General features: G+C 35.5%; 1 protein-coding gene and 1 long non-coding RNA gene across 8 annotated transcripts in view; one reads left to right on the forward strand and one right to left on the reverse strand.

The window, feature by feature from the left end:
* The window catches only part of PDSS2 (decaprenyl diphosphate synthase subunit 2), a 279633-nt gene that overhangs the window by 53658 nt on the left and 204094 nt on the right, over positions 1–21881 (forward strand). The window lies entirely within an intron of this gene.
* On the reverse strand, positions 1666–21120 carry LOC116549511. The gene is made up of 3 exons (XR_004267913.1): positions 21110–21120; positions 19688–19690; positions 1666–1801 (listed from the first exon to the last, which is right to left on the reverse strand). It is a non-coding gene; the product is annotated as an uncharacterized LOC116549511 (long non-coding RNA).

A 21881-nucleotide genomic window follows, 5' to 3' on the forward strand; every position in this document is an offset into this window, starting at 1 on the left:
GCACTACTGCATTCCAGCCTGGGTAACAGAGCAATACCTGTTCCTGTCTCAAAAAAAAAAGAAGAAAAAAAGAAAGGACAAATCGTCTGTGGCAGATAATATCAACTATAGTCACTACAGTTATTTTATATATAGCATTTGACACACAATCAAATATTATGAGAAAGGACTTTGCTTTTAGCCATGAGGGAATAACAGGATCTAGAATTGCCTTTTCTCTATAAACAACTAAAAAATTGGGCAATATACCTGAAAAAACTGTCTTCATATAGGACAACAGGCACCATAACACTGTGATTTCTGAGAGAAAGGAAACAAAAGAGGTAACTCTATGATTGTCTTGGCTTTCTGCCTGGAGGCAACTTCCAGATCTTGGTGCAGGGAAGGGAAATCCAAACAGTGCCCTGTGGTATTGCTTTAATCTATGTTGGTGTCAGGCATAGATTAAAGTATGGACAAGTCTTGGTAATTAGAATGTGCAAAGTGATGTGCCAGACAGGACGGGGCTATGCAAAAAAAGAGACAAAGTTCTAGATAACTGTTTAGAAGTCCCTTTGAGTCCTATGTATGGGTAAGGTGAAATTCCATGAAGCTGTGTAAAACTAGCTTCTAAGAAAAAGTTATTGAGGAGCTAACCAATTCCCAGAGCACATACAGGACCAGAAATCATTTGAGTTCCCATTAGCCAGAGTGAAAACTCTCACAGAATACATGGGTTCTTCAGGGGAGGTATAAGAAGGGCCACGCCTTTGTAGTGGGAATAAATTAGATCTAGAATAAAGACTATTCTAGACTGACCATAAACATAAACTCCACATAGATCAAATTGGATCAGATGTAGTTAAGTCCAATCCTCTTTGAACAAACATAGCAGAATCTAACACTCGGCAACATAAAATCAGCTGCTTCACATACAATAAAAAAATTACTGAATATGTCAAGAGGCAGAGAAACAAAAATCAAAATTAAAACCAATCAATAGAAACAGACCCCAAAACAGAAATAATGGAATTAGCAGACAAGAATGTTGAAACAGCTATAAATATATTAAATATGTTCAAGTAATTAAAGCAAAACATCAACATAAGTAGAGAAATGGAAATTTAAAGAACCAAATGGAACCTATAAAGATGAAATGTAAAGCATATTTAATGAATTTCACTTAAGTAAATTACAGACAAGTTAGATACTGCAGAAGAAAAGATCAATTATATTAAAAATTACTATGTAGAATATGAAGCATACAGAGAAAGAAGTCTGAAAAAATTTATAGAGCTTCATTAATGTTTAGTCCAATATCAAGTGGTTTAAAATATAAGTAATTGGAACACCAGAACTTACACACGGAAAAATAAAGTTATAATGTTCCAAAAATTTCCAAATATGATGGAAAGCATAAACTTCTAGATCTAAGAAGCTCAATAGGCCGCAAACAGGATAATCATAAAGAAAACCAACACCAGGATACATCATAATCAAATTGCTGAAAATAACTGATAGAGAAAAATCTTAAATTCAGGTAGATTAAAAAAATAAGCATATTAAATAAAGAGGAATAAAGTTATGCTTATCATAGATATATCAGAAACTATAAAAGTCAGAAGATAATAGAATGATATCTTTAAAGTGTTGAGAGAGGAAAAAAAGCTATCAACCTAGATTACTAATATCCATTGAAAATAGCTTTCATAAATAGAGGTGAAATACTTTTTTGACAAATTAAAGCTGAAAGAAGTCATCACTAGTGATGACCAGTATGAGAAATGTTAAACATTGTTCTTCAGACAGAAAGGAAATGAAACTGAGCTACACAAAATAATGAAGCATTTTGGAAATGCTAAATATATGAGTAAATATAACATAGTTCTTGTTTCTCATTTAGAAATGTAAGGATAATTATTTTAAAGAAACAGCAATATATTATGGGACGTATAACATATGAGGTAGTAAAATGTATGAAAACAAGATAAAGGTTGGGAGAGGAATAATGGATGTATATTGTTGAAAGGTTAATACATTTTACAGAAAAGGTTAGAATTTGAAGGTAGACCTTGATAAGTGACATGGTTTGGATCCGTGTTCCCACCCAAATCCCATGTTGAATTATAATCCACAGTGTTGGAGATGGGACCTGGTAGAAGCTGACTGGATCGTGGGGGTGGCTTATCTTAAATGGTCTAGTACCGTGATCTTGGCACTGTCCTCATGGTAGTGAGTTCTTGCATGATCTGGTTGTTTAAAATTGTGTGGCACCACCTCCCTCCCCTGCTCCTGCTTTTGCCATGTGATGCACAAGCTCCTGCTTTGCCTTCTGCCATGATTGTAAGCTTCCAGAGCCCTCTCCAGAAGCAGATGTTGGTGTTATGCTTCCTGTACAGTCTGGAGAACCATGAGCCAATTAAACCATTTTTTCTTATAAATTACTCAGTCCCAGGTATTTCTTCATAGCATTGCAAGGAGTGGACTGATATAGTAAATGAAAGATGCATACTCCAAATCCTAGAAGAACCACTTGAAAAATAAGCCAAATAGTGAAGATAAAATGGAATTCTAAAAAGTAATCCAGAAGAAGGCAGGAAATGAGGAAAAAAAGGAAGAGAGAACAAATAGAAGACAAACATTAAGTTGGTAGATTTCTCATCAGTAATGAACTATAAATGGTCCAAATCTTCCTTAAAAAGCAAAGATTCTCAGGCTACATACAAGAGCAAGAAACTCTGCTGTCTATAAGAAGCTTGCTTTAATATAAAGACCAAAGAGATAGAAAAATATGTATCAGACAAACAGCAAGGAAGCTGGCATAGCTATGTTAATCTCAAAGCAGACATCAGAGCAAAGAATATTACAAGGGTTGAAAAGGAACATGTATTTTGTTGGTGCAACCTAATAAAAATGATGAAAGAGTCAATTCATCAAAAAGATACAAGTATTCTTAATGTGCACAGATGTATATAATAACAGCTTCAAAGTACATGGAGCAAAAACTGATAAATGAAATAGACAAATTTATAGTTATAGTAGGAGATCTCAGTTCTCCTCTCTCAACAATTGATAGAACAAGTATACATAAAAATCATAGGGATTTAGAAGACTGAACATCATTATCAACCAACTTGATCTGATTGATATTTATGGAATATGCCTCCAAACAAATACAGAGTAAATATTCTTTTTTTAAGTACACATAGAACTTCACTTAGATTGACCAAATGCTGGGTGATTTTTTTTAAAGTCTCAGTGATTTAAAAGTTTTGAAATCACAGAATATATTCCCTGACTGAAAACAGAATTAAATTAGAATTCACTATAACTGGTATCTGGAAAATTCCCAAATATTTAGAAATTAAACAGTAGTCATCTAAATAACTCATGGGTAAAATAAATTTTATGGGAAATTAGAAAATATTGTGAAGGAAAATGAAAAACAACATGTCCATTTGTAGGATGCAGGTAAAGCAATGCTAGAGGAAGATTAATTACTTTACAATAATGATCTAACCTTCTACCTGAATAAGCGAGAAAGGGAGCAAATTAAACCTAATTAAAGGAAGGCAATAATATAGAGTAGAATCAGTGAAACAGAAAGTAGACAAAATATATAGAAAAATGGACAAAAGCAAGTGCTGTTTTTTAAACAGTTCAGTAGACCCATCAATATCATAAATGATATTGAGAAGAATAGGCAGAGGCATGGGCAGTCCCCAGTTGGCTATAAAGGACACTTTTATATGAGACAGTAAGAGAGGAATCAAAACAGGCTAAGTTTCAGGAAGGGGAGCGCCAAGCTTGAAGTCTGGGTGTAACAGTTCTGGGGTCAATCCAAAGTTTGCCTGTACTTCTGACACTAGAATGAATTGAAGGGAATATTGAAGGAGGCCAGAATGGAATTCAGGGCGCCCAGCTAGCCCTCTATGTCAATACTGATGAACTGAAACTAAAAGGAAGAGGAGGAAATTACTTACCAGTTAGAAGAGAGTAATGTTTGCTGTTTCCTTATGAAAAATTATTTGATACTGTTTCTGCATTAAAAGTTCAGATGCTATGAAAGCCTTATGTTAGTCATTTTTTACTGTCAGATTTAAGCTAATGAATCATGCTCAAGTTACTTAAAAATTTTATCTAGTAAGAAAATGACTGAAAAGTGGTGTTTTTTTGAGAATTTTAAAGATAAACATGGAACTAAAGATCAAGAAAATCATGTAACTTGTTGTATACCCCCTTTTAAAACATGTGTTTAAAAAATGTTTGACTGGGAACAGTGGCTCATACCTGTAATCCCAGCTCTTTGGGGAGCCAGGGCAGGCGGATCACGAGGTCAGGAGTTCGAGACCAGCCTGACCAACACAGTGAAACCCCGTCTCTACTAAAAATAAAAAGATTAGCCAGGCATGGTGGCATGTGCCTGTAATCCCAGCCATTCGGGAGGCTGAGACAGGAGAATCATTTGAACCTGGGAGGCGGAAGTTGCCGTGAGCCGAGATCATGTCATTGCACTCCAGCCTGGCGACAGAGCGAGACTCCATCTCAAAAAAAAAAAAAAAAAAAATTTAAGCTGTTACCCTTTACTGCTGCAAGCAGTAGCTGACTGTTTTATTTTCTATGGTCTAAGTCAAAATAGGCAGCTAAATGAAATCTACATCAGTATACAGGCAAAGCTCCTGCCCAATTAGCTTCTTTACATACAAGCAAAGTTATACTTGGCTGATGTTAAAGCATGTATACTTGTATTTATTTTCGTCTAGGGTCTACTTTTGATTACAGAAAGGTTCGATTAGGTAAATTTTAGATGAAGCAAAATTATTGGACTGAATTCTCAGGTCATTTTTAATAATAGAAGAGTTTAGGATTAGTATTATTATAAATGTCAAACTTAATAGTTTTTTTTTGTTTTTTTTTTTAATAAATGTTTCCTGGCCAGGCGTGGTGGCTCATGCCTGTAACCCCAGGACTTGGGAGGCTGAGGTGGGTGGATCACGAGGTCAGGAGTTTGAGACCAGCCTGAGCAACGTGGTGAAACCCGTCTCTACTAAAAATACAAAAATTAGACGGGTGTGGTGGCATGTGCCTATAGTCCCAGCTATTCAGGAGAATCGCTTGATCCTGGGAGGCAAAGGTTGCAATGAGCTGAGATTGCGCCACTGCACTCCAGCCTGGGCGACAGAGTGAGACTCCATCTCAAAAAAAAAGAAAAGAAAAAGAAATGTTTCCCATTAGAAAAATGGCTAAAATCCTGTTTATAAAATATTTATTTATGTGCCTGGCAAAGAGAGATGTCTAGATTGTTTTTCACCAAGTGATAAATTCCGGGTAAGAGGTTGTAGGGTGATTCCCACCCCCCCATTTTTATATTTGTTTGACTTGCTTGAATCTTAAAATAATGATCATGTATCATTCTTTTCAAAATCTATGAAGCATTCAAAAAGTGCTGACACATAAGAAACATAAAGTAAATATTTAATACAAGAATGAATAAAATGGATTTTGTGGGGAAACCAAGGGTAATAGGTTGAGTTATAATATGTGCTGATACATTAGACCTACTGCAAAGTAACTTTGGCAGTAATTCTAGTTTGTTGCCCCCCACGAAGGAATATGGGTTTATACAATTTTAGTATACTAGAAGTACCTATAACTTCCTAAAACATTTGCCCTTTTCATACAGCTATTGAATGGGGTAAAGCATCAAGAAAAATCTTTGCTTTCAAATGATTTTTGTACCCGCTTTGTAATCCCCCGTCCCAGCTTGGAATAGAAACTACTTCCGGCAGCAGGAACTCTCTAAGGACATTATTAGTCCTTATACCCACAGTAGACAGAGTTATACAAAGAGTTAATATAAAAATATTGTCTATTTCTTACCAGCCGGGATAGAAGGAGGTTAGTCAGTTTTCACTCTTTCTTTATTCCCTCTTATCATTACATGTGGTATTTTTTAAAAAAACTTTCCCGTCTGGCTTCTTTCTTATCTCTCATGAGCTGTAGATACAGGATTGTGGGCCTCCTAGTTCACCACTGATCTTACAAGTAAGACAGGGTTTCTTTTCCAACAGCCATGTTGTTATCTCTTGCACAATAGTAAAATACTTAGGCCCTAAATATAAAACTTGAGCAAAAAGGTTCTAAGTATTAAAAAGTCTTTTAAGAAATCACAAATCATCTTTTCTTCTGCATTTCTCCTTCCCCCGTCAGTTCAAGGAACCTTAATTTGAAGCATTATTTTGTATTTTATGCGGCTAGTAATTCCAAAAAAAGTTTTAAAAAATGTTGGCTATGATGGAATCCAATTAGATTTTCCATTTATTACTAAATCACACAAACTCAATTATTCTCTAGATTATTAACACTTAAAGAATGTTAAGAGTGAAAGTAGACTTGAGTCATACGTCAGATTAGCATAGTGTCCTGGTATTTCCAGGATGGTTCTGGCTTATATCTATTTTCTTAGCACATTTTTAATACACTTTTTATTTGGAATAATATTAGATTTATGGAAAAGTTGCAAAGATATTTTAGAGAGTTCCTTTATACCCTACACCTCCAGCTAGTTTCCCCAATTATTAACATCTTATATAATCATGTTACATTTGTCAAAACTAAGAAATCAGCAGTGATACGTTACTATTAATTAAACTCCAGACTTTATTAGGATCTTACTAGCTTTTCCACTAATGTTATTTTTCTGTTCCAGGATCCAATTCAGCATACCGCATTACGTTTAGACGGCGTGTCTCCGTAGTTTCCTCTGTTCCGTGACATTTTATCAGTCTTACTTTTTCATGGCTTTAACAGTTTTGAGGAGTATTGGTCAACTATTTTGTGGAGTGTCCCTTAGTTTGGGTTTGCCTGATGTTTTCTTGTGTAGACTGGGGTTATGGTTTTTCGGAATGATACTTACTACAGAGATGAATTGCCGTTCTTATCACATAATTTCAGGACTACATTTACCTTATGACTTTTCACTGTTGATGTTAATCTTGATCATCTGGCCAAGGTAGTATCTGGAAGATTTCTCTACTACAATGTTATCTCCACACCTCATCCTTTGTTCTTTGAAAGTGAGTCACTAAGCCTAGCCCACACCCAAGAGGGTAAATTCAGCTCTTGGAGGATATCTATGTAAATTAATTGGAATTTTTTTGTAAGGAAGATCTGTCTTTTCTTCCCATTTATCTGTATCAATATGGACTCATGGACATTTATACTTTGAGTTATAATCCATTAACATGTTATTTTGTTGCTCAGGTGGTTCCAGCTTTGGCCATTGGGGGCTCTTTCACTTTGACATAACCCCATCTTTTTGTTGAACCTTTCCTTACTTTCTGGTACTACAAGATACTCTGGTTCATCTTGTGTTTTCCCAACCTAACCATAGAAATAGCCATTTCTCCAAGGAGCTATGGTTTCTTTTATTGAATCATGGTATTTAGAAACCAGAATCTGGGTTGTGGATATGATCACTGCTACTGGACATTTCTGTTTCTAGGCCCTCTCAGACAGAGCAAGGAAATATGTATATGTATACTAATTCATGTAGAGACATGTATCTATAATTATTTGTGTATCTACATTGAGTTAAACATGGATTTATATTGATGATTCTGTCTCTAATCCAATACCACAGGATTCCTTCTAACCTTCCCCCTTAGTTTATCTGTAACTTTCCAACAGTGAGTAATCTGGCTTCTATTGATATAACATCTGTTTACCTGTTTGTTCAACTGTAGTATATATGTAAAGCAGCTTCAGAAATGTCAGCTCATACCCCCATGAGAAACAACTTTACCAAGTAGGAAACAGTGTTTATGTACAAGTTCTTTTGCCTCTAGTCTTACTGTTTTCAGTCAGAATATTATTTTTCAAAGTTATTTAGGTCTGCTCCTTTTTTTTTTTTTCCTGCACCACCTCAGAGATACTATGTCATACATTTATAATACAGTTACGTTCTTTTTCACAGTCTATATTCCATCCTGAGAATGCCAACCTCTTGGTTGATTTTTTAAAATTCTTTATACATTAAAGTTCATGTTTTATGTTGTAAAGTTCTTTGGGTTTTGCCAAATACCTAATATCATATATTCACTACCCTAGTACTATACAAAATAATTCCATCACCCTAAAATTTCCCTTTTATCCCCCTTTGTAGTAAACCACTCTCTACTCTCCCAACCCTGGCAACTACTGATCTGTTTTCTATTCTTTTAATTTAGCCTTTTCCAGAATATTATATGAATGGAATCAGACAATATGAGTGGAATCATACAGTATGTAATCTGTCAAATCCTTTTTCACTTAGCAAAGTCCATTTAAGATTTATCCATCTCAGTGAATCAGTAGGTTATTCCTTGTTGTCACTGCATAATATTAAATTGTATAGATATACCACAGTTTGTTTACCCATTGTTCTTTTAGATGACATGTGGTTGCTTCCAGTTCTTTGATTATGAATAAAGCTGCCATAAAAATTTACATATACGTTTTTACATGAACATAAGTTTTCAATTCACTTGAATAAATCCGTAGGAGCATGGTTATTAGGTTGTATGTGAGTCTATGTCTAATTTTATAGGAAACTGCCAAACTGTCTTCCAAAGTGGTTATTAACATTTTGCATTTCTATTAGCAATGAATGAGCGTTTCTGTTCTGCATCCTTGCCTGGTAAAATTTTTAATAGTGTCCTCTTTCATTTTCAGTAGTGTCCTGGGCTGGGTGATAAACTGTGCTATGCTAAGAGTGCATATTGTTGTTATATTCTTTCTTCTCTTCTTGTGCCTTGTGGCTATAGTGGTGAGGAAATTGAGTCTAGGATTTTCTTGTCTTTCCTTTTTGATTGGTAGGGTTCTCCTCATTAACTGGTTTTAAATCATCTAATTTCAATAATGGTTGTCTAAGGAAATAATTATACTAAAATAATTTAATTGATTAAATAGGATTGAAAATCATGTAATGCATGCCAATCTCTGAGAGTTTATTTTGATGACATTCTTCTCTTAGTTATCTGCTAACTTTCTTCAATGACATCACAAGTAATTTTGTACATTTTTGTAACATTTGGTCCAGCACTCAGAGTGTAATTTGGACCTTTCCTAGCATCTCAAGAGATGCAGAAAATGAAATCAGTGCAACTTCTAATACAATTTTCTACCAGGCTCACAGTTGAAGCCTCTAGGAATGGCCAGTAGGGCTGGAAAGCCGTCGTAGTCTATGGGTCTTCCTGCAGAATAACTGTGGGTACCTGTTATCCTTCAGACCTTTATGCCTCAGTATTATTTTAATGTTCATATTTATTATTTGGACTACAGGGTTAAGATATTTCCGTTTTACCTTTGACATGCTGCATAGCCTTGGGTAACTGCCCTTATACAGCAAATAATGCTTTTCTTTCTTTGAAATTTTTCTTTCCTTCTGTCTCTATAATTTCTCTCTCTTATTCCTACAAAAATAATAGTGTCAGCAAAAATGAGAGTTAAAGGTTTGCTGAGGAAATTTTTGAGCAGTTCATTCATGTCATCTACCCAGGGTCTCTAGAGAAAGTTTATTTAAATGAAAACTGCTAATATTTCTGGAAATCTAAGCTGCTGCTTTAGTTAGTCATGCAAATGAGGATTCTATTGGCAGGTCAGAGGCTACACGTGCATCTGCAGGCCTGTCATCTCATCTCCAAGAACAGCCAACCAATCTTTCTGGTCTTTTTCATGGGTGGTGAGGAGAAGCTGGGGAACAATGAACTTTCCAGATGTCAAGGTCTAAGTAGGTCAAGTCAGACCCTCCTTGGGAATATGTGGTCCACAATGGTCAGAATACCAAAGCAGAGTACAACAGGTTGTTGGAAAAATGGACAAACCCGTCAGACTTATTTGAGGAGGAAGCAGTTTGTGAATTAAGTTCATAAGTGATTTTCCTTTCCTTCGGTCAAATTTAGATGCAATATTCTTGTGCATCTTGTTCCTGTTGGGGAAAGATAGCTGGGAGAATCCTAGCTTTGGACTTTTGTGGTTTCTTTAATTTTGCATTGTTTTATGTACTAGGGAAATATTTTGAAAGTTTCTGTTACCAAAGGTGATTGCTAGATGATCTTTATATTTTCCTCCAAACTCTGATGAAAGAACAACATTGATTAAGCTTTTGGAAAATATTTCTTTCTGATCAAATGTGATTCAGTTACCTTCATTGATAAAGTGGTATAGCTTGCACTCTGCTATACCCTAATCCTGAGATCACCAGGCATTTGGGGTAAGTTATTAACTGCCATTGGCCCTACTTTGTTCTTTTGTAAGATGAGATTGCGCTAGTGAGTTCTTGGATACCTTCCAACTCTATGGACTGTGGCTTTATGACATGAATGGTCAGATTAGATTTTATCCTAAGATGAATAATTACCCAATAATGTCAGTGACTTAAATGTAAGCCTAATCCTGCTGTGAGCCTTAGAACATTGTTCGTGACATGTTCAGATAACATTTAAATATAGGATCAACTTGTCAATTTTTGTTTTGATTGTTTAAAAAATGACATATACAATGTAAAACTACATATAATAAACATGAAGTTACTTTTTAATATCACAAAGTTTGAATTTTTAAGTCCACCGTTCCTCATTGTACAAATCTTCTTTGTAAATTATTTTGCTTCCTGTATGTAGGAACCCAGAACAAAAGTGGATCATTGTTTTCAGTGCCAGATTCTTAAAGACAAAAATTTGTAGCTTTCTTTCCCAAAGATGCTTTTTCAGAGGACAGGCTAGGCAATAAAGAGGATGAGGAAAGGGAGGCTAGCCTCCCTTTATTTAACATGGTTAATGAAGTTGCAAGGCAGAAATTCTGTTTACTTAACAGTTCATTTGTGAGATCTTTACATCCTATGTATGATTTTTCTGTAGACTTGTCACTGTATTTTTTAGAGAATTATATCCCTTGTTCCACTAAGCAATCCCGACACATATTTTGGGCCATGTATTTTTGCTGATGTACAATCATGCTTTCTTAAAAGTAGACTCTGCAGGACCTGGAAACAGACTTGATGAAAGATCCAAGTCACATGAAATTGCTCCTGTGCACCTACACCTAAAGGAGCATTGTGCCTCTGCATCCGCATGTGCTTGGCCTAGTGCGGTTGTCTGTTTCTTGGCATGGACACAGAGAAAGCCATTGAAAGGCCCAAAGGGACTTTTCTCTTTCTGTGTCTTTATCAAACCAGTATTTGCAGTTTCTTCTCTTCCTCAACTTTTTACATCCCACCAGAAATTAAACATTTCATATTTGAAGGGCTGTATGAAACTCCTCTTTTGACTCCTTCCCTCTGTAAAGATTCCTAAATGCTGGTTCCTCCTTGTTCAGCAGTTTTTTTTGTTTGTTTCCTGTTTTGATTTAGCGGTGAATTATCTATTTTATTTCTTTAAAAAAAAAAAAGATGTTCAGCTTTCAGGCTTGAGTTGTCAGTTCTCTTGGTTTTACTGTCTTATGGTAAAAGTTGGTCTGCCTAGTATTTTTCAGCTGAAACTTCCTTATTGAGTACATGGGCAAAAACATTCCAACATAGTAAATGATGATAGTTGATTATAGCAATGACCCTAAAGCAGTGTAACATATCCAAATGTTTTCTGATTTATCCTTAAAAGATTATAATCAACTCAATTTGTTGTGACTTTGTTCTAATTTATTTAATAAGTGCTAATCTGTATGTAGTCACTTGGTATTAAGCAGAATATCTCATTCCCTGGTCCAAGAGGGCAGCAGGATTTTTTTGTGTTTTGTATTAATTCTGCTATAGAGGTTTTCTGTATGAAGAATTTTTTTTTTTTTTTTTTTTTTTTTTTTAAAGAGACAGGGTCTTGCTGTGTTGTGCAGGCTGTATTCAAACTCCTGGGCTCAAGCAGTTCTCCTGCCTCAGCCTTCTGAGTACCTGGGACTATAGGTGGAAGGATGTTTTTAATTTAAAAATGCAAGAAGATTATAGTATCATCTATATTAGGGTCATGTTCTGAAGATTTCTCAGATCTCACTTCCTAAAGAAACTGGCCAAAGACTAAAGAGATGAAATTAAGAGGTCAGTATTCATCCGGAAAGCCTTGCTATAAAAGTACTTCTTTCTGAACATTCAAGCTCCCTAGTCTCTTTCTGAAGATTGATTTGAGCAGACATTTATTGAGCATTTACTGTGTATAAAATAGTATGAAGAAGGGAAATAGAACTATTGTATTTTTTGTAGCCTTTAAGGACTTTATATTCTAATAATTCCTTAAATTAACTTTCAGACCTGTATTTATAAATTTGGGAGATTTTTTGTGTTTTTATTTGTGGAAATTGAGAATTTTTCATCAGTCGAATGGAAAGTACCAGGGGGAGAATGATCTCTTCAAAAGCTCACAAGTTGTGTGAGTGTGTGTGTTAATATTAAACAACTTTATTTCGATAAAATTTACACACCATAAAATTCACCCTCTTGAAGTATACAGTTTAATGGGTTTTAGTGTTATTTACAGAGTTGTGCAACTATTACCACTATCTAATTTTAGAATATTTCTTCACTCCCCTCAAAATAATCCCCAGTACCTATTAGTTATCACCACCTATTTACCCACTACCCCTAGTTTCTGTCTTTATGGATTTGCCTACTCTGGATGTTTCATATAAATAGAATTATAGAATATTTGTCCATTTGTGTCTGGCTTCTTTCACTTTGCATACTATCTTTAGGGTTCATCTATGTCATGGCATATATCAGTCTTCATTTTTTTTTATGACAAAAAAGTATTCTACTTTTGTGTAGCAGTTGATTAGTTAATGGATATTTGGGTTGGTTCTACTTTTGGACTATTATGAAAAATGCTTCTGTTACATTAGTTTACAAGTTTTTGTGTGAATACTTGTTTTCATTTCTCTTTGGTGTATATGTAGGAGTAGAGTTGCTGAGTCACAAAGTAACTTTGTTTTACCTTTTTAAACTTTTCGAAACTGGCTGTATGATTGTTAAATCCCACTATTAATGAATGAAGGCTCCATTTTTCCACATCTTCATCAACATTTGGTATTGTTGGTCTTTTTCATTTTAGCCATCCTAACGGGTGTGAAGGTGTCATTGTGGCTTTGATTTGCATTTCTCTAATGGCTTATGATGTTGAACGTCTTTTCATGTTTTTCTTGGCCATTTGTATATCTCTGCCCATTTTTTTAACTGGGTTATTTTTCTTTTTATTGTTGAGTTGAAAGAATTCTTTATTTGTATCTAGATACCAGTCCCTTCTGAGATACATGGTTTGCAAATATTTTCTCCCATTTTGTGGGGGATTTTTTTCACCTTCTTGATGGTATCCCTTGATACACAAAAATATTTAATATTGATGAAGGCCACTTTATCTATTTTTTCTTTTGTTCCTCATGTTGTGTCTAAGAGCACCTTAATCCAAGCTTATGAAGATTTACTTTTATATTTTTGTCTAAGCATTTTGTAGTTTTCATTCTTATATTTAGATCTATGACCTGTTTTGAATTAATTTTTTTTTTTTTTTGAGATGGAGTCTCACTGTCACTCAGGCTGGAGTACAGTGGCATCATCTCAGCTCACTGCAACCTCTGCCTCCTGAGTTCAAACAATTCTCCTGCCTTGGCCTCCCGAATAGCTGAGATTACAGGTGTGTCCCACCACGCCTAGCTGATTTTTTTTTTTATTTTTAGTAGAGATGGGGGTTTTACCATGTTGGCCAGGCTGGTCTTGAACTTTTGGCCTCAAATGATCCACCTGCTTCATTTTCCTAAAGTGCTGGGATTACAGGCATGAGTCACTGCTCCCAGCCCTATTTTGAATTAATTTTTGTGTATGGTATGAGTTAAGGTCCAACTTAATTTTTTTGCATGTGGCTACCCAATTGTCTCTGTATCATTTATTGGAAATATTCTTTTCCCATTGATTGAACTCTGCACCCTTGTCAAAAATCAACTGACCATAAATTTAAGGGTTTTTTTTGTTTTTTTGTTTTGGAGACAGAGTCTTGCTCTGTCACTCAGGATGGGGTACAGTGGTGCAATCATGGCTCACTGCAGCCTTGATATCCTGAGCTCAAATGATCCTCTCACTGCAGCATTCCAAGTAGTAGGGACTACAGGCATGTGCTACCATGCCCTGATAATTTTTTATTTTTTGAAGAGAAGGAGTCTCACTATGGTGTCCAGGCTGGTCTCAAACTCCTGGGCTCAAGTGATCCTCCCGCCTTGGTCTTCCAAAGTGCTAGAATTACAGGCATGAGCCACTGCACCCAACCAAATATAAATTTTTATTTCTGGACTCACAGGTCTTTTCTGTTGATCTGTTAGTCTGTCCCTTATGCCACTATTATCCTGTCTTTATTGCTGTAGCTTTATGATGATTTTTGAAATACTGTAAATGATTTCTTGCTTTTACATTTCCTCATTGCCCATATCCTTTTGGTCACCAGTGTTTGATTCTAACTCTTCAATATTTTTAGAGTGTTCTGATTTGTGCCCTCACAACAGTTTTTGGGTTCAGGACTTTAATTATTGTGGTGGTGGTGGTGGTGGTTCACGGAAAAAAAAATGGAAAGAAAAAAGTACCAGCTTTTCAGCCATTTTTGTTTACCTCCTGCACCTGACATTACAGAATAGGTATAGGGGATATAACAGTGAATACACAGATATGTTCTGTAGTCTTGTAGACTTTATATTCTAGTTGGAGAAAACACAGTAAATAAGTTTATTAAAAAAATAGTGCAGAGAAGGGAATTAAATAAAATAATCTTTATGAAACATAAATATAATCTGGGTACTTTCCTGATTGAAATTCTTCAGAGGCTCCCCATTACTTTCAGAATAAAGTTCTGATTTCCCAACTACATTTGAACTTTTTTAAACATTGGCTTCTTTTTTTTTTTTGAGACGGAGTTTCGCTCTTGTTACCCAGGCTGGAGTGCAATGGCGCGATCTCGGCTCACTGCAACCTCTGCCTCCTGGGTTCAGGCAATTCTCCTGCCTCAGCCTCCTGAGTAGCTGGGATTACAGGCACGCACCACCATGCCCAGCTCATTTTTTTTTTTTTTTTTGTATTTTTAGTAGAGACGGCGTTTCACCGTGTTGACCAGGATGGTCTCGATCTCTTGACCTCGTGATCCACCCGCCTGGGCCTCCCAAAGTGCTGGGATTACAGGCTTGAGCCACCGCTCCTGGCCTAAACATTGGCTTCTAGTAAGTTCTCTGCTATCTTCCTTTGCAAATAATTTGTATAAACTGTGAAGCTAGTGTTAAACCTTGAAAAAATCACCTGTAGCTGTAAAAAATTTGCAGTAAGCTCTTTTTATCTTAACATATTGACTTGCATGTTACCAATATTGGCTTATATATTTGAAAATAAATTAATAAAATGCTATAATTATAGTGAAATGTTTATAAGTAGAATGAAATATATTAAAGAAATACGTTGATATCCTGATATGGAAGTAAAAAAGTTCAGCTGCAAAAGTTATTTCATGGTAAAAGCATTCTAGTTGAATTTCATGACACTGGATCACAGCATGTCTAATCAGGAGTCTACTTGGTTTTTGACTGTGCCAAATGTTCCAAAATATTAAATTATGCCTTTGACCATACTTCCTGGCTTGTTTAAACAACACCTAATGAATTTAATTCTTCGATTCCTTGGATACAGTAAATAAACATAAGCAGCATCTTAAGAAAATGGAACATATTTATGAACGAGGTTTACAAAAATCTCATTTTCAAAATGGCCAAGAGGATAAGCCAGTTTTCTGTTGCCATGAAGAAATTCTGTTGTTACTGAGTATTTAATAGCATTTAACATGTGCTTACAAGCTCTTTGATTTAGAGCTATTTTCTGTCTTAATTGATGGTGAGTGCAAAAAAACGAAAGATGGGCTGGATTTGGTCTTATGGAGGTTAGAGTCAAGAAAAGTACCTTATTACCTGGTTCATTCATCTAACCAATATTTGTTAAATACCTGCTATGTGCAATACAGTGTTTTATGCACTGGGGATGCAGCTGGCCAAAGCAAACAATGTTCCTATTACTAGGGAGCTTACATTTTAGGAATAGATAGGGTAGACCAATAATGGAAATGATGGAATAACACAGTCTAATGATTTCTGCTTTCCCCCATGCTAAAATAAACTTTTATAGTTTCCTTTTGCTTCTTCTAGCACATTCCATTCTTTAAATTGGATTATTAACTACTTTTGGGGAAAGAAAGAAATAGTAGAAAAGTAAATGTGTATCTTTTGTGACTTCCAGTTTCTCCTCTCACATGTGAAAAGTTTGGAAGCTGTCACTCCCATTCCTACAACAAGAAAAAAATCTGAAAATCTGAAAATCAATAACTCTTAATAGATTTGTCAGATAATTGAGGTCACAGGGGAAACTGCTGCTCTGAAAACTAGAGAGAAAGGTGAATACAAAGAATTATAGCTTACTGGGAACATAAGCTGCCAGAACCATCAGGATTACTTGGACGATAATTGACTAGTGTCTGGAGACTGGATCTGGACAACTTGAGAGTTAAAAACCAAGGAGGCCCCCACACTTTCACGAAAGTTTTACCCCCATGCTGGGTACTACCACCTTTTAAAGTTTAAGATCTGAAAAAAATCCCCTCATGCTTTTGGCACGGGGAAGGGAAAATGATCCACTTTGAAGTGCTCTCAGAGTGTTCTCAGTAACAAAGGCCAGCCCTCAAAGGAAACTACCAGACCCTTATCTGACCTAGGAAAAGGGAAATTAGACAATTTGCCCCACCCTGGCCTTTCTGTCTAACATAAGGAGAGGAGAAAAAGGTTCAGAAACTCTTCTGAAGGTTGGAACCCAGGGAATCACAAACTCTTAACAATGCTGAGATTTAATTATAAGAGTATAGACTGCTTCCCTTCCATAATACCTTCCTACCACATCAACAGAGCTCCAGTAAATTAAGAGTAGATAACGACTGAGAGAGCTGTAAGATGCAGACCCTATTTAAGAAGGAGTTTCTAGGGAAACCCGAAGATAACAGGGGAGACAAAAACAGGGACAGTAGAGGAAATTGAAGGCTCTGGCACCTACAGTTACAGCAAACATTAAATGTAGCCCAATTCCTAGACAATTAAATGTAAATCCTTATGCTAGAAGTCTATTTACAGTAAAGCACAAAATTGCTAGAACAGAAGAAAATATATTTCTAAATATAAAATAAATTTTTAAAATTCAAAAAACTGATAATAAAGAAAATATAGTAGAAAGATATACATAATAGGTATGTGTAATATGTTGAGACCAAATATATTAATCATTATCAATAATTATGAATAGCCCTAACTCACTTCACCTATTAGCAAAAAGTATTTTCAGTTTGACCAATCAAATAAACTACATGCTGTATAGAAAACATATATCTAAACCAGCATGAATTAAAAAGCTAAAAATAAAGACATAAATAAAAGAATACCAGACAAATGGTAAAACCCGTAGAAAGCAGCAAAGATTCTGATACCAAAATAAGACTAAAGATGCACTAAACATGAGAAAGAACACATTTCAAACAAAAGATGCAACAGTTACGTGTATTTAACACCAAATAACACAGCAACCACATTTACAAAGCAAAAAATACAAGAGATACTAAGAGACATAAACATGCTAATTAATAATGGGAGACTTCAACTCACCACTCTGAGTATAAAATAAGACAGACAAAACAAGCAAGGATAGAGAAAGGCCTAAACAACATAGCCAAATAGATAGGCCTGTACATATATCACACTTGAAGCTCTGATAATGGAAAATGCACCTTTTCTCAAGTATACATGAAGTGTTTACAAAAGTTGATTGTATGTCAAGTCACAAAAGTAAACATCAGGTAAGTGTTATAATACAGAAATATTATGTTATACGACTTGATCAAAATGCAATAAAGCCAGAAATTATTTTATAAATTTTAAATACTCAAAGCATACTATAAATATCCATGAGTCCATGGTGATATAAATTATTGAATAAATAAAGAGAAGAAAAGAACATCTTCCATGCCAAAGAATTTCACATAATTTATATGGATACCCTATCCCAAGGACAGGGAGCATAACTTCCCCACTCCTTTGTATGGGTTAAGCATAGTGACTTCCTTCCAAGAATATGTATGTTGATGGTGGGGGAGTAACTTTACCGTGAAGAAACTTGATAAACACTACCTTAGCCAACATCAGCAGAGCTAAATCATGGCAATTTTATATACCTTCGATATGATATGATGAAAGTGACACATAACTTCTGTGTTCTTCCTTTGAGAAACTTAGGACCCCAGTCTAATCATGAGAAAAATAGACAAATTTCAGTAGAGGATCTTTCTATGCAAACTTTTTTTTTTTTTTTTTTTGCACACCATTCATAGCATTTTATGCCCTAGCCTCCCCTCTTCTTCCTGCCTGTCCCTAACCAATCTAAGTGTTAAGTACATGGATTTGGTAACAACTGGGCTTTATTCTTTATACTTCCAAGGTCTAGCACAATGCTTGGCACATAGTAGGCCCTCAGGAATTGTACTAAATAAGACCTACATAATTACATAGTAGGCCCTCAGGAATTGAACCAAATAAGACCTACGTAATTACCTACAAAATAGATAGGCCCAGTTTCAGAATTCCTGGAGGAATCTGTGAGATACAAGCAACAGTGGAGAACAGGATAAGACTACAGGCTCTCTCTAGATTCAGGACAAGTCCTGAGGTGTAAATTTAACACATTGTTTCTTGTTTATAGGTAATATTAATCATAATAGTGTAAAATATTATGAGATAGGTAAAATGATTTCTTAAACTTTTTTTCTTAAGTGAGCTCTAGGTTTTTGAACTTTTGAAGGCCTGTTTTTACTCTGCCTCATAGACTAAGAAATTATTCAGTATTACTCAACATACTTAAAAAAATGGATTATTAGACTTGTCAGGGAAAAATAAGCATGTCAAGTGTGTAGGTTTAGTTTTGGCACTCTTTTACAGTTACCTACACACATTGAGAAACGTGAAAAATCTAGACCTAGACTTCAAAAGTGGTAATTTGCATTCTGTTTTAAATTTACGTATTTGATTAAAACCTAACAGCAACATTTTTAAACTCTCTGATATAGAAGGGCTAGGATTTGGCAAGAATTATATGATATTGATGAAACATGCTGTCTACCAAGGAGAGAATTTTTTTGACCCCTTTTCCTCCTACCTCCCAGACTAAATGCAGTTCCTCTGAATTTACCCTAAATGCAGTGTGCCTAGAAATCCTTAGAGTAGCGATACTTCAGAGTCTTGTGATTTGCTCATTTCTATTTAAAATAGTTTTTTAAACTACCAGTGTACAACAGTGAGAGAGAAACCAAGGACGAGGGTGAAAAAAAATAAAGAAAACTGGTACCTGCTAAAATCTTTGCCTGGGTACCTTGCTTTCAGCCCACAGTTTGTTGACTACCCTCCTTGACTGCCTGCTAGAATAGAATTCCATAACATCAGGAAATCAGAAATGGTTACTTTCTCTTGAATTGAATCTTTTAAACGCATAAAACCTCTAATGTGTAAAATGGCTATACTGAGATACAAAAGCAAAAAACAAGAGCCTAGTTTCTTGGTTTGAATTTTGCCTTGGTTCAACTATAAGCGAGGTACTTAATTCTTCTGAATATCGGGTTCTTTACCTGTAAGTTGGGAAAAATACCCTCTTTCGGGGTGATTGTAAAGATTACATGAGATAATATATACTCCTAGCATATGCCAGCATTAGAATAGGAACTCAACAGCTATTAGGCCTTCTCCCTTCTTGTTACAGCCTTTGACAAATTATTTAATTTAGTTAATTTGTAAATTAAGGAACTGGCATCTAAGGTGTCCTAGACTCGACAATGCTTTAAGACCCAGCTGGGTTTTTCTTGGTCTTGGAGTTGTCTGTCTTCCTTCATTCTTGCTAATTCTTACTAATGTTATAGTTGTCAATTTTATATTCCACCAGAGTATTTTCACTCTGAAGTAACCTAATTCAACATGTCAGGAAGCATTTAACATTTACTTTGAAAAATGAACTACAGTCATTGTTTAGTAGATTGTAGTTGAAATAAATGAAAACATGAGACTGTAACCTGCAGATAGTTTCTTTGCCACTTGAGACCATCCTTTAATTTTGCTATATTCAGTTTAGTCTCAGATTTCTTCTTATATGGGAGTGAGAAGGAAAATCTAAAATATTCAATTTCCTTTTCCCATATACCTGAATTTTGAGTAACCTAATCCTTTGGTGAAAAGAAGTTTGTTCACTTCTTTGAGTTGAATAACTATGGTAACTTACAAACAGACCTTTCTTAATGATGTTTTACAGTAATATATATTAGTACTTTTCTTTGGTTTCCATTAGTTGACATTTTCTTTTCTTTTTTCTTTTTTTTTTTTTTTGAGACGGACTCTCACCCTGTCACCCAGGCTGGAGAGCTGTGGTGTGATTTCGACTCACTACAACCTCTGCCTCCTGAGTTCAAGTGATTCTCCTGCCTCAGCTCCCTGAGTAGCTGGGATTACAGGCGCACGCCACCATGCCCAGCTGATTTTTGTATTTTTAGTAGAGACGAGGTTTTACCATGTTGGTCAGGCTGGTCTCGAATGCCTGATCTCATGATCCACCTGCCTTGGCCTCCCAAAGTGTGAGGATTACAGGCGTGAGCCACCTTGCCTAGCTGCTTGACATTTTCTTAAAGCATTCACTATATCCATATTTAAAAATACTGTATAAAAAAAGGAGGATTGCTCTGATTTTGAACTGTAGACTGGATGCTCAGAGGTAGTCAGATTTTTTTTAGCATCAAGAACTATCTTTCTGCCACTTGAGAAGAGGTGATAAAAATAAATTATTCTAAAGTTGTTATGTATAGGTCTAGAATTGATGTTTGCTAAATGGGGAAAGAATAAAATTGAATACCCTGTTTTGTAACTAGAGAGGAAGAAATTAAAATTTCATTATTCTTTAATATGCACTTCCTTATCTTTGAAATACACTCCAATTATGCTTAAATAGCAGACTTAAAATTCAGCATTGTAAACCATACCACAATATTTTTGCAAATTCTTTAATTTTGCTGATGTTACTTAATACAATGGAAACTGCAGATCAAGAGGCTTTGGTGAAATTCTTTGCAGAAGTCAAAATCTGATAGTGTATTTAGATTGTTACATTTTATTCTTTTTGATGTTATTGTGTATTGATTTTTTTGATTATTTGTTGCTGATATATAGAAATACAATAGATTTTTAATATATCAATGATATATTCTGAGACCTTGCTAAATTCATGTATTAATTCTAGTATTTTTTATTGTAGATGCCTTAGTATTTTCCACATAGATGATCACCCTCAAATAAAGACAGTTTTTCTTCTTCCTTTTACAGTCTGGATGCCTTAATTTTTTTTTTTTTTTTTTTTTTTTTTTTTTTTTCACTAAAGACAGAGTCTCACTCTTTCGCCCAGGTTGGAGTCCTGGGCTCAAGTGATTCTCCTGCCTCAGCCTCCTGAGTGGCTGAGATTAATGGCGCCAACCACCACACCTGGCTAATTTTTAAAATATTTTTAGTAGTGGCCAGTCGCAGTGGCCCATGCCTATAATCCCAGCACTTTGGGAGGCCGAGGCTGGCAGATCACGAGGTCAAGAGATCGAGACCATCCAGGCCATCATGGTGAAACCCCGTCTCTACTAAAAATACAAAAATTAGCTGGGTGTGGTGGAGCGCCCCTGTAGTCCCAGCTAATCGGGAGGCTGAGGTAGGAGAATTGCTTGAACCCGGGAGGCAGGGGTTGCAGTGAGCCAAGATCGCGCCACTGCACTCCAGCCTGGCGCCTGGTGACAGAGTGAGACTCTGTCTCAAAAAAA

This window comes from Sapajus apella, unplaced genomic scaffold, assembly GCF_009761245.1.
Source record: "Sapajus apella isolate SASKATOON/1434 unplaced genomic scaffold, GSC_monkey_1.0 scaffold6, whole genome shotgun sequence".
Lineage (NCBI taxonomy): Eukaryota > Metazoa > Chordata > Mammalia > Primates > Cebidae > Sapajus > Sapajus apella.